The sequence below is a fragment of the Apus apus genome, chromosome 12 (genome assembly GCF_020740795.1).
Source record: "Apus apus isolate bApuApu2 chromosome 12, bApuApu2.pri.cur, whole genome shotgun sequence".
In the NCBI taxonomy this organism is placed as follows: Eukaryota; Metazoa; Chordata; class Aves; order Apodiformes; family Apodidae; genus Apus; species Apus apus.
In genome coordinates, this window is record NC_067293.1 from 19,262,872 (window position 1) to 19,278,355 (window position 15,484).

Here is a 15,484-nt window from a genome sequence, read left to right on the forward strand (position 1 = left end):
GCGGGATGGGGCTGAGGGATGGGCTGAGGGATGGGGCTGAGGGATGGGCTGAGGGATGGGGCTGAGGGATGGGGCTGAGGGATGGGCTGAGGGATGGGCTGAGGGATGGGGCTGAGGGATGGGCTGAGGGAGTGTGGGATGGGGCTGAGGGATGGGTCTGTGGGATTGGGCTGCGGGAGTGCAGGAGGCATGGGATGGGATGGGCAGGATGGGGGTTCAGCCCTGCAGGGGGAACGAGGCTGGGCCAGGGGGTGGGTGGGTGGATGGATGGATGGATGGGTAGGCAAATGGGTGGATGGATATCCACAGATGCAGCAGGACCATGTCACGTCCACAGCTGCCACCACTCCCCTGGGCAGCCTGGATTTCAGAATCAATCATTGCATTGTTTTGGTTGGGAAAGACCTTTAAGGTAATCAAGTCCAACTGTTAACCCAGCACTGCCAAGACCACCACTAACCCGTGTCCCTCAGCACCAGATCTACATGGCTTTGAAATCCCCCCAGGGATAGGGACTCCACCCCTGCCCTGGGCAGCCTGACAACCCTTTTGGGGAAGAGATTTCTCCCAAGATCCAACCTCAGCCTCCCCTGGCACAACCTGAGGCTGTTTCCTCTTGTCCTTTCACTTGTTCCTTGGAGAAGAGACTGACCCCCCTGGCTCCAACCTCCTCTCAGGCAGCTGCAGAGCCAGCAGGTCTCCCCTCACCTCCTTGTCTCCAGGCTGGACACCCCCAGCTCCCTCAGTTGCTCCTGCTCAGACTTGTGCTCCAGACCCTTCTCCAGTTCCACTGCCCTTCCCTGGATGTGCTTCAGCCACTCAATGTCCTTCTTGTGGTGAGGGGCCCAGAACTGTCCCCAGGATGTGAGGTGCTGACCACAGGGGTCGATCCCTGCCCTGGTCCTGCTGGCCACACCAGTGCTGATAGGAGCCAGGATGCTGTAGCCCATTGGGCACACTGGGCACGTTGCTGGCTCATGTTCAGCCCCATCTTTGCTCTTCTCTTTAAGGAAACAGAGCAAACAGTTTGAGAGTGAAGCTGAAAATCATGAGCAGGCTGGGGGGGGGTTGCAGAGCACCGGTTGTACATCAGCATCATGGGGAGCCAGGGGTGGAAACTGTCAGGATGGGCAGTTTCTGCAGCCCCCTTGGGACAGCAAACACCTGAGTGTGGGCACAGCAGGCAAACAGCCTCTGAATGTGTCCCTGCCTGGCAGCTGCACGTGTGACAGGTTCTCTGTGGTGAGCAATCCTAGGAGGATTTCTGAGAGCAGATGCCACAGGCATCCAAAGCTCAGGGCTCAGCAGCCAGACTTGAACTCTGTAGGCACCACTTGGAAGGGGAATGCAGCCCAGCACGGGGCACCCAGCAGGTTTTAGAAGGTTTTAGGGCAACTATTGACACCTTCTGTGGTTTGTTTAAAGGTTGTTCCTGACTGCCAGAGACAGACTGAAAGTGGAAAGCAGCCTGGGCAGAAGCTATCTAGGAAGAAGTGTGGGTTTTGAGAGGTGACCTTCCAGAAAGCAGGCATGAGTAAACCCTGAGGTTGGTTGTATGTCCCTCAGAAAACAAGGAGAGGGGGGAGACATGCAGGGAGCTGCTGGTTCTTTACTGGAATGAGAATAACAGCAACATCTGCTGACCAGCCTGGTGCAGGAGTGAGGTGGGAAGAAAAGCATGAGATCAGCCTGGTCATCTCCAACACAAGAAGGAACACGCTCAGAAAGTATAAATCAGACCAGTCCCTAAAACTGAGGGTAAAAGAATAGTGTGAGCATGTGGGGACAGAGCTGGGAGGACTGCAAGGCCAGGCAGCAAGTGGCCTGGGAGATGAGGAGACATCAACAAGTCTGTCAGTAAACAAGGAGAGGAAAACCAGGTGGTTCTCAGCAAGGAGGAACACGTACAGCTGAAATGGGAGCAAAAGGGAAAGTCTGGGGCTATTTTATCTTTTAAAAACCCCAAGATTCAAGTTTTGCCAGGCAGCTAACACTAGGAACAGGCAGGGCTAGGAAAGGAAAGGTGGGCTAGAGAGAGAAATGAGGATTTTTGCAAATAGCCAGGGCTAATGAGGATGATTTTTAGCCAGATCATTAGGGATTATCACTGGGGATTCAGAGGGTCAGGGAGGGCTTAAAAAGGCTGGATGAGGATTAATAAAATGTTGGGAAATTATTATAGGGGCCACAATACTTGGGGGTGGGATGGGTTGGAGGAGAGCTAACAGGGTTTGTTGAGGGTGACCTTGTCAGGCCAAGCTGACCTCCTTGGTGACCAGCAAAGCTGGCATCTGCTTTATCTCTGGTTCCACCATGCTTTGACATTCCTGCTGTGCCTGGTTCTCTCCTCTGGGTCACAGACAGAGGCCCCAGCCCCTGGGGCTTGCAGGAGCAGATGCAGGAGGATGGCAGGAACTGGCAGCTGAGCAGGGGACACTCCCTAAAGCAGCATTTGCAGTTCAGGGACAGCTGAGAGCCAGGGGAGCAGCACATCAAAAGGGGCTCTGCAAAAGCCTTTGCTGGCTTTATTGCCAGCCAGTGGTTTTACTTGCTAATGAAATAGAGAGCAAGATGAATGAGCTCCTGCACGATGCCTACGTGCCACGGGCTGCAGGGCAGGTGGAGCAGCACAGTGTCAGAAGAGGCAGCAGGGGCTCAGTGGCACTGCCAGCTGCTCCCTGTGCTCCAGATAATGCAGAGCAGAGCATCAGGGCTGGGGCAGTGAGCGTGGAGAGGGAGCCTTGTCATTATCAGCAGAGCTCCAGGAAGGGGAGCTGTGCCCAGCTCTGTCACAGGCTCAGGAGTGCTGGGTGGGACATGAGAGAAGTGCTCCCCTGGGACTCCAGAGCCTGTGTGCCCTGTGGTGCCCAGGAACGTGGCTGGGATGCCTGGGGACGTGCTCTGTGATGTGTCCACCATGCCCACGGATCTGCTCTGGGATGCCCAGGGCTGCTGCACACCTGGAGGCACCTGCTGCTGCTCAGCTCTCAGGGCTGTGCTTGGAGCTTTGGGTGGTCCCTTGCAGGTCTGGGTCCCTTGCAGGTCTGGGTCCCTTGCAGGTCCGGGCTCCTGTGCTCCACCATCTCATGGGTAGGGTGAATTTTCCACGAGGCTGCTCTTTCCAGGAGAAAGCCTTCCAAGTCCTGGAACATCTTGCCTGGGAATTTGTGGGGTCTTCATCCCCCAGTATCTCATAGCTGACAGCCATAAGGAACACTAGAGTTGCTGTACATCCTGCCTTTGGGGAGGAGGATGAACTAGATGACCTTTTTGTAGTCCTTCCTAGGCTTATTTTCTGCATAGTTGTGGTTTTTTTTCTTTAAGTTCTGTGTAATAGTCATGAAATTATATGAGAGTCTCTGTTTTCATTTAAGAAAGAAATGTTGCCCTAATATTTGTGAAGAAAAAACTGGAAGCTTTAACCACTGCCAACCCTAACAACTCAAGAGCAAAAAGCAAATAAAAACAAATGAATTCTCTATACAAAATTCTGTAGTTATTCTAGGGAAATGTATAGTTATTTGAATGTTTAGGGTCCTTACTGGTTTTGATATTCGAGAGCCAAATGATTTAAAAACAACCATGCATTGGCCTACTCAGGCTTACAAAAGCTGAGCTCCGTTTTCAGGAGTAATTTATGTCACTTTTAAGATTGATTTTAGAGGTCAAGGAAGCCCCTAAGTTCCTGAAAGGTTTTATACTGTGTATATTCATCGGGTCTCAAAGTCAGGGCTGTATTGCAAAGATCTTAAGTCCAAGCTGTGTAGCTGGATCAACCAGAAAATAATAATAATAATAATAATAATAATAATAATAATAATAATAATAATAATAATAATAATTTATATAATTATAATATTATAACTTATATATTATAACTATTGTAATAAATATATTATTATTATTATTATTATTATTATTATTATTATTATTGCAACAACAACAACAGTGTTCATAAGAAGTGAGTTCACCATTTCTGCTTGGATTTTATTATAGACATTTACCAAATCCTCTATTTTTGGTATCTCTGCCTCCTCCAGCAGATCATCCTGCAGCCTCCCACCCATTAAAGAAATCACCCTCTGCTGGTGTCATTACTATATAACTAACAAGTGTCATCCCAAGCCTGAGAGAGGTTCCCCACACACTGACAATGGGGCACCAGAGGCCTTGCACCATTTCCTCAGGACTTCATTGTCATGTCTCTTGCTGCCAGCTCCAGACTTTGGCAAGTGAGTGTGGTGGGAACCTCCCTGCCCCAGATGTTTCCTCTCTGAACCATGGGTCCTCTTTCTCTCCTGAATACAACCAGAGCTTTTTTCTCCCCGTCTCCCCATTTTCAGCCCCTTTTACTGCACCATCCCCCATAAACTTGGTTCTAGGGATGAAGAACCTCAAAGGTTTCAGTTGTCCTCTGCATCCCAGCCTGCTGGGCCAGGAGAAGCAGGAGCCAGAGGACAGAGAAGCCTCCTTCTGCTGGGCTGCAGAAAGGGCTGCAGCAATGACAGGGGTTGGGAATGCTTTGGATGGGCTGATCAAAGGCAGGGGCCACAATAGGAAAATAAAGAACAGTTCTTTTTAATCAGAAAATAAAATTAGTTCTTTCACAAGGAAGAGGTCCCCCCACCCAAATTTTGCCTCTTTATATCTCCTAGTTTATTGGGTCCAGCTGCCCCAGCTGCTTTTTTTCTTTTCTTCCTTTTTTTTTTTTTTTTTTTTCCCTCTGAACAATGGAGAGAAATCTAGGAAAAAAGGAAACATTCCAAAAATAAAGGCATTGTTCCCTCCAGCCCACGTAGAGGGACAGAGTCCTCTGGAGGGTGGGCAGAGGCTGAGAGGGAGAAGAGCAAGGCCACAGCCTCTAGTGCCAGGGGACTTTTGATTCCTAAACTGGCTGGTTTTTTTGCAGCATCCCAGGACAAGGAGCCTCCCCATCCAAGCAGGATTTAACCAAATGGGGGAGGAGGACAGTTTAGGAGATCTCCCTTTGTTTTGCCCCGGGTAAAACCCTCTCAGCATAACAGAGGGCACTTGATGGCAGGCCCAAGTGCTGGTTGCTTTGCATATGCAACAGCTCTGGGGGATGTTGTAAAGAAGATTTTAGCCCATTTCCCATTTACGTTTTGGCAACAGCTGTAATATTTGCAGCAGCAAGAGAGTGGATTTTAATATCGGTGACCTAAAAGCTTTGGAATTCCTGACTTTCCTTTGAGGAAAGCTCCACTAAATTGCAGGAAAGCCATCTCCTCTACTGGCTGGGTGATGTTAGCAACAGCACTAACACAGTCAAGTCTCCTGAAACCTGAAGTCATGGCATAGCAACCGAGGGTCCTCTGAGACCTCGTTAAGCCCTGAGGACAAAGGCTCCTGCCTTTTGTGAAGCCTCCCCACCTCCCTGCAATTACTGCTCTTTCTCCTCAGGGAGAGCCGAGATGTTTCACACAATCCTCTTTACTTAGGATCGTCTTTTTCAGCAACTCCCAGCCCTGCCTGGGCAGGAAAGGCAGTTCTTGCTGCCCGGCTGTTCCCAGAGGGTTAGATCATCTTATATTTCACCTCATTGCAAGGGCAACAAGCACTGAGCCATTGCATTCAGGGGGTGCCCCTTCCCTGGCTCTGTCTAGGAGGTTTTCCCTCTCTCAGCCCGTCACTCTCTCCAGTCATCCTGTCCCTCCCCACCTCCCTCCACGAGTTCTTATTCCTGTCATTTAATGACCCTTCCCAGGCTGTTCATCCCTCTCCTCCAGCTCTCCTGCACCAGCATCATCCCATTCCCCCCACCTGTCTGGCAGTCACTGGAACAGGCTTCAGCCAAACCCCTGAGGTCCAGGACGAGCAGCCAACACTCAGTCTCCCCATCTCAGGGACACAACCACTGCATTTTAAGCCTGAATCCTATTTTTCTCCTAAGCACTGGTGTCCTGGTTTGAGCCAGGATGAAGCCAATTTTCCTGTTATTGATTTCCACCACCCCCCTTCAGTGAGCTCTCTTTGAACTAGCAGCAAGTGCTTAACTAGCAGGTGTATAACCAGCAGCATTTGCAGAGCACAGGGCATCATCACTCCCGGGGCCATTTGACATTATTAAACATGAAAGAAAGGAAAAGCAAAACCTACCAGTAGGTATTAACAGGGAATTCTTTTTGAGATGCCCTAATAGTTATCAATCAACAACAATAGTCAGATATGTTTGAGTCCTTATTACAGAGAGGGAACCCCCCCCATCTTCTGACTCTCACTGTGTTTATGTTCTCATGTTCTTCCCCCTGTAGGACCAGTTTCTAAGAGTTAGCAGCACGTTGACATCTAGCTCTCCTGTAGAGCCAAGCCTTTGCTTCCCTCCCTGGTTTCAAGGCAGATGGAGGCCAGTTTTGCTATTCCATGGCATTGCAGAGCACACGAGGAGGAGGTTTAAGTTAAGCCTAAAAGACAGCTTCTTCTAGAAAGGGTAACGAAGATGTTGCTCTTGGTTCTGTTGTATGTTTATTTATATGTTATTTGGCAATAATGAAAAACAAATGTGAGGAATCTATTCAGTTCTTTAGCTTTTATAGACTTATTGTCTTTATTTTCAACTGTGCAACCATCTCTTAGCCCTACCCCCTCACCCCCCCCCCCCCCAGACACATGGCAGTGCAGTGACCAGGCTCAGCTGGGCTCTTACTCATCCTGGCTGGAACAATGATATTCCACACCACGTTATACAACCTCTCTGGTCCCTGCCATCTCCTCACCCCCAACCCTTCTGCTTCACCCAGCCAAGGTCACTCGGGCAAGCAGGCAGCCAAGGACTCTTCCAAGTTATTGTCCTGCAGTGCTGGTTTGGCTGGTGCCAAGGAAAGAGGATATGGACTTCGCCTCGAGGAATACGCATGATATATGAAAGGCAGCCTTGCTCAGAGCCTGCTTTGCCCCTTGCTTGCATCACCCTCTCCATCACCAACAGCCCATGGGAAAACAGGGAGGAGGAGGAGGGACCTGCACCCTGGCCAGAGGACCAAGAGGAATGTGCTCCTCTCCACCCCTTGCCCAAGGACAGCAGAGGTTTCCCCAAGCCCTGGTTTTTGCTGGACCTCTCCAGCAGGGAACACAGCTCTGGATTTAATGCTCTTTAGGGGACAGAAGCCCTCTGTCTGGGTAGGAGACCCCCAAAACCTGCCCCTTCCCACCTAATCCAGACTCAGGCACTGCCCTCAGAGCAGGAGCAGCTGGGGTTTGCAGCTCGAGCCGTGGCCCCTTCTCCATCTGCAAATGATTTTGGTCATTTGATCTTGGTCTCTGCTAATGCACGGCACAAATTACCTCTTTGGAGAAGCAATCCTGATTAAATTATTAGCCACAGAATGTAAATCTCTAAAACAAGAGAAGCAGAAGGCAAAAGGCTGAAATATGCAGGAAAAACCCAGGGGAGGGGATTTCCAGGACATCTGCCATCAGGTTTCCCTCTGGCTGTAGGAGACTTTACAGGAACAAAAGCAGAAACACGACCTGCTCTCCAAGGCTGAGCCCACGCACAAAACACTGCCCTGTGACACTGGAGTCCATTCTAAATGACAGAAGCTCAACTTCAGAGAAAGACATGAGCTCTAGTTCTACCCTGGAGAAGCACACTGGCCCAGGCTGCCCAGGGAAGCTGTGGCTGCCCCATCCCTGGCAGTGTTGAAGGGCAGGTTGGATGGGGCTTGGAGCAGCCTGGGCTGGTGGGAGGTGTCCCTGCCCGTGCAGGGGGTTGGATCTAGATGATCTTGAAGGTCCAACCCAGTTTGAGCCTACACCCTGTGCTCCTGTCTCTGTCCCACCATGACCCAGTCTGGGCAAGGCTCTTCCCAGCCCAGTCGTGTCACGTTGTCCTGGCCCAACAGTCCTGCCCTGTCACTCAGTGCACACAAAGGTTTGCTGCTCACTGGACCAAACCTCAAAGGAAAGCCATGGTTTTTCCTTGCACCACTGCCATTCCTCAGGGCATTCCTAGCTGTCCCTCAGGACAGCAGTGGTGACACAGCTCACCCCAAGCTTTGCTCCAGGTGGGCAGTGGCTTTGGGGTGTCCCGAGGGAGTGACTGATGTCCCATCTCCCCCTTGCTGATCTCTTGGCACAGAGCAGGGACTTGCAGGACCAGTGGCCATGGGCTCACGTGCAGCCAGAACACAAAGCACCATCACTTGTTCAGAGGGGAGCTCTCTGGGCTGTGGGGTCTCTCCTTTGTCACCTGCTGGCATTGTCACTCCAGCTGGTTTGCCCTCCAGAACCACCCCCGGAGCTGCCAGCCCAGGCAAGGAGGTCACCATGTCCTTCCTCAGGCACATCTCTCTGCAGCTTCCACCTCCCTGATGCACCAAGGATGGTGATTAATCCTGCTAATTATTGGTGTTCAAGAGCCCAGGGACTGGAGGAGGCCCCAGCACTGCCCTCCCTCCTGAGGCAGCTTTGACAATGACACCCACAGCTGCACAGAGGGCTCAGGCTGCCACAAGCAGCTCTTTGGGGCCAAGTAGAAATAATGTCAGTGAAGAAAAAGGGAAGAAAAATGAAAAAGGGAAGAAAAATGAGAGAAGAATGAAAAATGAGCCAGGTCACAGTGGTGTTTTGGTAGTATGGTGACTGGTGTCCTTGTGACTGACACACATGGGACACCTGCTGGAACTGGCCAGCTCCCCATGGGGTTTCCTCGATGGCTACCCCAAAGTGCTGTGCCAGATGTGGGGCTGCCAGATGTGGAGAGTCCCAGCTCAGCCCTTGCCCTCAGCCTGCTCTCCACCCTCTATCAGAAAATCAAGGGAGATGGAGGAGTGAAGCTCCCCTCAGCTCCAACAGTCCTGAAGGTCCAGTCTTTGACCCCAGAGCTGGGCCTGCAAAGGTACAAGCAGGGAGGAGACCTCATGGGCCATTGGGAGCCAGGAACCAGAGTCTTCCCACATCATTTTGGACTGAAATTGAATTTTTAAGCATCTCAGGTAAGACTGAACAAGTCCAGGGCAAAGAACTGAAGCCCTGGCTTTGAAAAGGATAAATCCAAGGAATCTCTATCAAAGCAGGAACAGTCATAAGGAGGACATATGGAACTGCCTTTTTCTACTCAGTTCTTAAGTTATTGGAAGCTGCACAGCCAAGGTTCTGATCCAGCTACAGGACCTTCACAGCAGGGGCTTTAGTTGCTGGGTGAGCTGGGCCCTCAGTGATTCCCAACCTGGAGTCTGCTCCTCCCGCAGGACAGCAACGAGCAGGGGAAGGCAAACCCAGGCTTTGCTCTGAGATGCATCCCAGCAGCCTCAGGTTTAAGCCAGGAGAAAGATCACCAGGCTCACACCTCATATCCTCTCCTAACACAGCCCGAAACCAGCAATTTCCTCTGGGAAACCCATGTGGGATCAAGGCTGGATAAAACACGGGGGCTGAGCACTGGGGAGAGGATTTGGGAAGGGGCAGCAGGTATTTGTTAGGGTATGGAATAGCACCAATGTAACTGCTTATTACAAAGGCATCTTTCAAGCAGCAGACAGACACAGCCCTAACAAGTGCCACTTGCCTTCCCCTCCCTCCTGACAGATCCCATGGCTCCACGAGCTCTGGAGCTTCGAGGAAGGCCACGTTTCTAGGCTCAACCAGCCAACCTACAGGTGCTTCATCTCAGAAGAAAGAAATGATTGAAAATCAGCAAAACCATGTCATTTTTTTTTGTTTTTTTGGTTTTTTTTTGAAAGGAGCAATTCATTTGTGATTTCAAGGAACATACTTGTGGATGTGAAGGCCAGTTTCTCCAGATCAATTAGACAAAGACATCTGCTTTCTTTCAAAGACCTCTAAAGAGGTAAGACCTGACAGCTCTTTGCTGAATCCTTTGCTATCTCCTCTGTATATTTCAATTACATTTATTGATAGACACCGTTGGTGTTGTAACACATCTAAATCTCATAACCTTCTGTTTCAAATTCACAGTTTCCTACCACACGAGCTATTATTATTTTTACCAGTCCCAAGGGTGTGCTAGACTCTCTTTGATACAAATTAGAAAGGCTTTTATGCAAAACTTACAGTTTATATAAAAGAGGTTGTCTCTTTGGCTTCCTAACTCCAACGTAGGAACAGTTTCTAGTGCAAAGTCACCCAGAATGGGTCTCCACAGCATCTGGTGTTTTAGCACTGATGCTCAACTCGTTCACAACTAGGCTTGGAGGATCTGAAGTGGTGTGAGAAACAGCAGAGATTTTCCTCAAGAGAAAACAAAAATATATTTAAAGAGCACCGAATGTTGACAAGCTTGTGAACACAAACACGTCTGGGGATCTTCTGACAGCAAGATGTTCCTCTGAGCTGGTTGCTGGGGTTGAAGTTATCAAGTGATCCCCAGGAGCTGCCTGGACAAGGTGTGGGTGAAGGTCAATAAGGCTTAGAGCAGAGATCAAATCACAGGCAGGAAGGCTGAGTGATGGAGAGGAGGGTGGTGGGGAGAGCCTAAGGAAGACTCTTCAGGAGAGCCAGGGCTTGTCAGAGCAAGCCTTGGAAAAGGCAGCTGATCAAATGTCACCTGTGACTTAGTTCAGGGCACTTGTCTTGGTGTTTCCACATGCAGATGAGGAAGTCTGATGTAATTTGACAACCCCTGGATTTTTCAGCTCTGTGATCTTCTATGATCTTGGCTTGCACTTAACACTCCCCTCTTGAGGGGAAAAGCAGATCCTGACACTTTTCCTTAGGGGAAGCTGCCTAAGGGGCAGGGGAAGGGATGGATCCCTGTTGGACAGCACTGGATGGACACACACACCATCCTGGATGTGCCTGTGCTGCTCCCCTAACACACAACCAGATTCACCTCCAGAATCTCCTTCTGCAAACCCTCCCCTCCACCAGCTGAGGGGTCTTGGGTGCTCTCACCAAGAGTTTTCTCAATGTCTGACTGATTCCATAACAGGGGTGAGATGTTTGTGGGGGAGGACAGAAACAGGACACTGATCTGAGAGGTCATGGCTGGAGTAAGGCTGCAGGAGGGAAGACCTGGGGTCCAAGAAGAGCAGGAGGCTTGAGAGGGAATAAAACACAACAGTGGATTTGGATGAAAAGAACTAATCACTAAGCAGATCCCACTTTCCAGATCTATTAGCTCTTTAGGGCCACAGGAAGAGGAGGATTGTGTCCAGTCCTTCCCAAACTCAGCCCACAACACCTTAAGCCAACCTGAACTAGTCTCCTCTGCCACTGTGTAAAGAGAAGTCCCCAGAATTGGAGCAGCACATTCCTGCTGGCCACCAGCAAACCTCAGCTGCTGGGGATCTGGGCTTCTGTAGGCTCCAGGAACTTGGTGACTGAGGACACTCTGCTTCCAGTGCTTCACTCAGGCTTTCCAGTTTCCTGGGTTTTTTGGAATACTGGGAGCTACAGTTTCACCCAATGTGGTGAAATTAACAGCATCTGAGCAAACTCCTGGCTCAAGACAAGATCACCAGGGGGGACAATCAACCAAGACCCATGTGGCACCATCAACACCTGCTGTGCCTGACCTTCTGCTCAAAAGATGCATCTCTATGAGCACAGATGGAAGAAAGGAAAGGAACTTCTACTGCCTTCGTGTGGAGGCAGAAAACACTGCTCTTCCCAACCCTCTTCCATCAAGGGGTTTCACTTCAACACAGTTAAAGCTGAATTAATAAAGACACTGGTGCTTTTAGTGGAGGAAACCCACGGGTATGACCTTGATCTTCCTCAGTTAGCAAAACAGATCCAACAGAAGGATATGGACCATTGCACAGTGCCAAAAGCATGATCCAGAGTGGACAGAGACCAGGAGAAACAATGAGAGAGGAAGAAGTCACCCCAGTCAAAGCCACTGGGCTCATATCATGTTGTATAAAACCACATAAACCCACCTTCTCCAGCCCATCCCAGCAACTCCTGGTCTGCCATGGCAAGGGGGCTGCTAATGAGAAATTGTAAGCTCTTACTTAATGCAAATTTTAGACAAAAAGAAGAGAACAAAGGAGTCCTCCAGGCAAACAATGTGGAAAATGATGGTCATTAATAATTTATTCGACTCTTAACTACAAGACTTTCATCAGGTTTTTTTTGTGGCTGCATCACACTAACTTTCCAGCCACAAAATCCATAAACCCACAAAAAACCCAACCTGTTTGATCACAGCAAAATAAGTGAAGAGGAACCCACCAACACCAGGGTGCTGTGATTTGAGTTTGTCCAAACAGAAGGAAGGACTTGGAAAAGCCTAGAAACATCCTCAAGCTTCCTGTTAGGTGTGGAACAGCCTGAACCTCCTTCTTACAGCACAGAGAGGAGGCAGGACAAGAAACCAGTTTGTCTTCAGGATTCTTAGGCTCACGTGTTCAAGTGTTGGTGTGAAAAACAAGGCCTTTGTGCACAGTTTTAAATCCACACCAACAATTCAGCTGATTTTCATGAGTGTCAAGTACTTCTGTTCCAAGGGAAGGTGGAGGAGCTTCAGGAGCTCTGAAGTTGTTCAGAAATATAACCAAACAGCCTTCTTTCATTTTGATAAAGCAGAATCTTGTGAGGATCATCTACTAAACTCTATAAATAAATACAGACAAAGGGAACCCCTAGTTCACATTCAGAGGAGATGATGCTGGAAATCCAGACCCTACCCATGATTTCAGCCCCACCTTGCACCTCAAAGCCTCTCCAAGCCTGGAGTTTGAGCTGGGTCTGCAGTGCTGGGATGTTTTCTCAGGGGTACAGCATTTCCCATGGTTTTTCCAGCAGGAATATTTTCACACAGCCCATTTAATTTCCTTATGGAGTCACAAGGCAAATTTACAGCTGAGAAACTTCTCTCTCACTCCATGCCACCTTCTAGAGGTCTGCTGGCCTACAGGCACAAAAACTTATATCTGCTTGACTTGCATCAACTTCAAATGGCTGCTAATGATATTCCTGGCAACCAGCACATTCCTGGAAGGATTTTCAGCTGCTGCATTTTGAGCTCAGGAACAGCACAGCAGCCCCAAGGCTGGGCAGGGCTGTGTCTTCTTACCCCCTTCTCCAGCCCCATAAATTTTAAGGTCCCTTTATTTGGTGGCCAAGCCCCAGCAGATTCCTCTTACAGGGCATCCTGGAGGCAGGACACCATGAGCCCAACCAAACCACACTCTGGTCTTATTTTCTACAGGCTCAGCAAGTGGCTGAAGCTGCATCTCACACACTTTGGCTATTGCCCTCCCTTCCAGGCCAGGACCATCTCCAGCAGCAGGTCCATTTGAAAGGCTTTGTAACTCACCACCACCATCCCCACCACCTACCCAGTGCCAAGCATGGCAGATGCCAGCTGGTGCTTTCCCATCACTGCAGCAGGAGATTAGTAGGAAAGAATGATGACACATGGTGTGCTGGGACCTATCCTGCCAGCAGTGCTCCCAAAGGTAAAAGAGATTCCAAACACATTTCTCTAAGGAGCATGGTGCTTCCTGAGCCTATCTCACAGCTCAGGCCCTTTGCAGGACCCTTATATGTGATTTCTGGAGCCCAGGTGAGGCCCAGAGCTGCTAAAATTGGGGCAGCTCAGGACACACCCATGAGGAAACACTATGGAAAGCACCTTCAAAGCAAGTGGAGGGGCCTGCAGGCATTAGGAATTGGCTGAGTGGGATGTAAGTGTCTTCAGCAGGATGTGTGCCAACCTGAGACACCTGAGTGCTGCTCTGGAGACAACCTCTGGCCACTGCTCTCCTGTTTGTGGGGCTACTCATGATCCTCCCCGTGCAAAGAACAGGAGACCCCCCTGGTTCTGCTCCCTGCTATCATGCTTCTACATCACAAGTCCATGTTCATGCTTCCTCCTGGAAACCATCTCGACTTTGCCTTATTTTTACACTTGGGCAGAATCAGAACACAGGACCTCAGGAAAATGAAGAAAACTCTCTGAAAACTGAAACTCAATTGAAACTGAAAATCCAGACAATAGGCTGGACCAGAGCAGGACAAAAAGGAGTTTAGGACAAAGGACCCCACTGTGCCTTGTGGCAATGATTCTGTACTGCTCTACACTGTCCCCTCACTTCCCTACCACAGCTGTGCAGGTGACCTGAGAAGTTTGGTGGGATTTCAGACAGTTCTTGGTGCTGGAGAGGTTGTAGATGACTTAATGTGACTTACGAAGCAAGTGAACATCATGGTTATCCCAGTTCAAAATGGCCTGGATAATGCTGATCTCTAGTTGCCCAAACTGGGAGTAGCATCATGACCCTCCCAACTGCCCATCCTGGTATTCTCAACCTCCTGCCTCTGGGTTTGGTGGACAAAGAGACAACCAGGAGGTTCTATCACTAGAACTCTGAAGGGAGGTGGGATGCCAGCCTCTCCCCAGCTAGTGGATACCCCGAGCACAGCACAGTGGGGATGACAATCAGGCAGCAAACCATCTGCTGCCACTAATGGCCAGGAAGAAACATTTGTGCACCCAGGCCCACGTGTACAAAGGTGCCCAGGGATCCTTTGGACTTTGCAGCTGAAGGGCTGAGTGTGGATATTGGACGGGACAAAGAGAACACCCAAACGTGTCCCTGTGGGTGAAGGGAGCAGGGATGGTGTGGAGCAGGAGCCCTGGGCTCCCAGCCCTTCCCACACAGCCTTCCTCTCCTGGGCCAGCTCCTTTCTTTGAGGAGCTCCAGTAAATACGTGTTTTCTTTCCTTCTGAGCCACAGAGGAAACCTGTCTCTTGTAGACGATGTGGTTTGGGCAGAGAGGAACGAGACCCTCATATGAGGCCAGAAAACGCTGCCTTCAATGACAGCCCTGATACATCCTGCTAATCATTCACTCACCAAGCAGCTCAGGCAGTGCCACTGCAGCCCCCAAACTCCCTGTCTGGGCTCTCCATGTCTCCCTTCCTGCACCCATCCCAGCCCTGGAGTCAGAGCTGAGCTGATGCCTCCAGCACCTTCCCCTTCCCACCCACCTCCTGCTCCAATCTGCTTTGAAAACTGCTCTTTCGATCTCACTCCAATTCTTTCCTAGCTTGTTTTTTTTTTTTTTCCTCTCTTTCCCCCCCCGCCCCCCCTTTTCCTTGTCTCCTTTCCAAACTGACTTTTCAGCTGGGGGTAGGAATGGCCAAAGTGGAACTGCAGAGTTTTGTGCCGTGGCCTTTCACAGCCTGGCATGCAGCTCTCAATTTGGAGCGGAGTGTCCTAGCTCTGTTGCATGCCGAGATCTGTTGTCCAGATGAATTAATTCCAGATTATATGTGGGTGTGGACTTCAGCTGGGCAAAATTTGGATACCCTGGTTTAGTCATTATTCTCTGATGAATCTCTTGGTGACAGTCTTTGCCCCTATTGTTCTGAGGTGAGCCCCATGGCAAGAAATGTGAAGGCAAGAAACAAAAGAATATAAAGAAAGGTTACGAAATCAAATTCAGTAAGGCAGGGTTATTGTCCCTCCATTCTGCCTCTTCTGTCCTCCATTTGAGATTGGATTTTGCAGGAAAAAAAAACAACCAAACACCCATCAGACAGAGAGAGGGA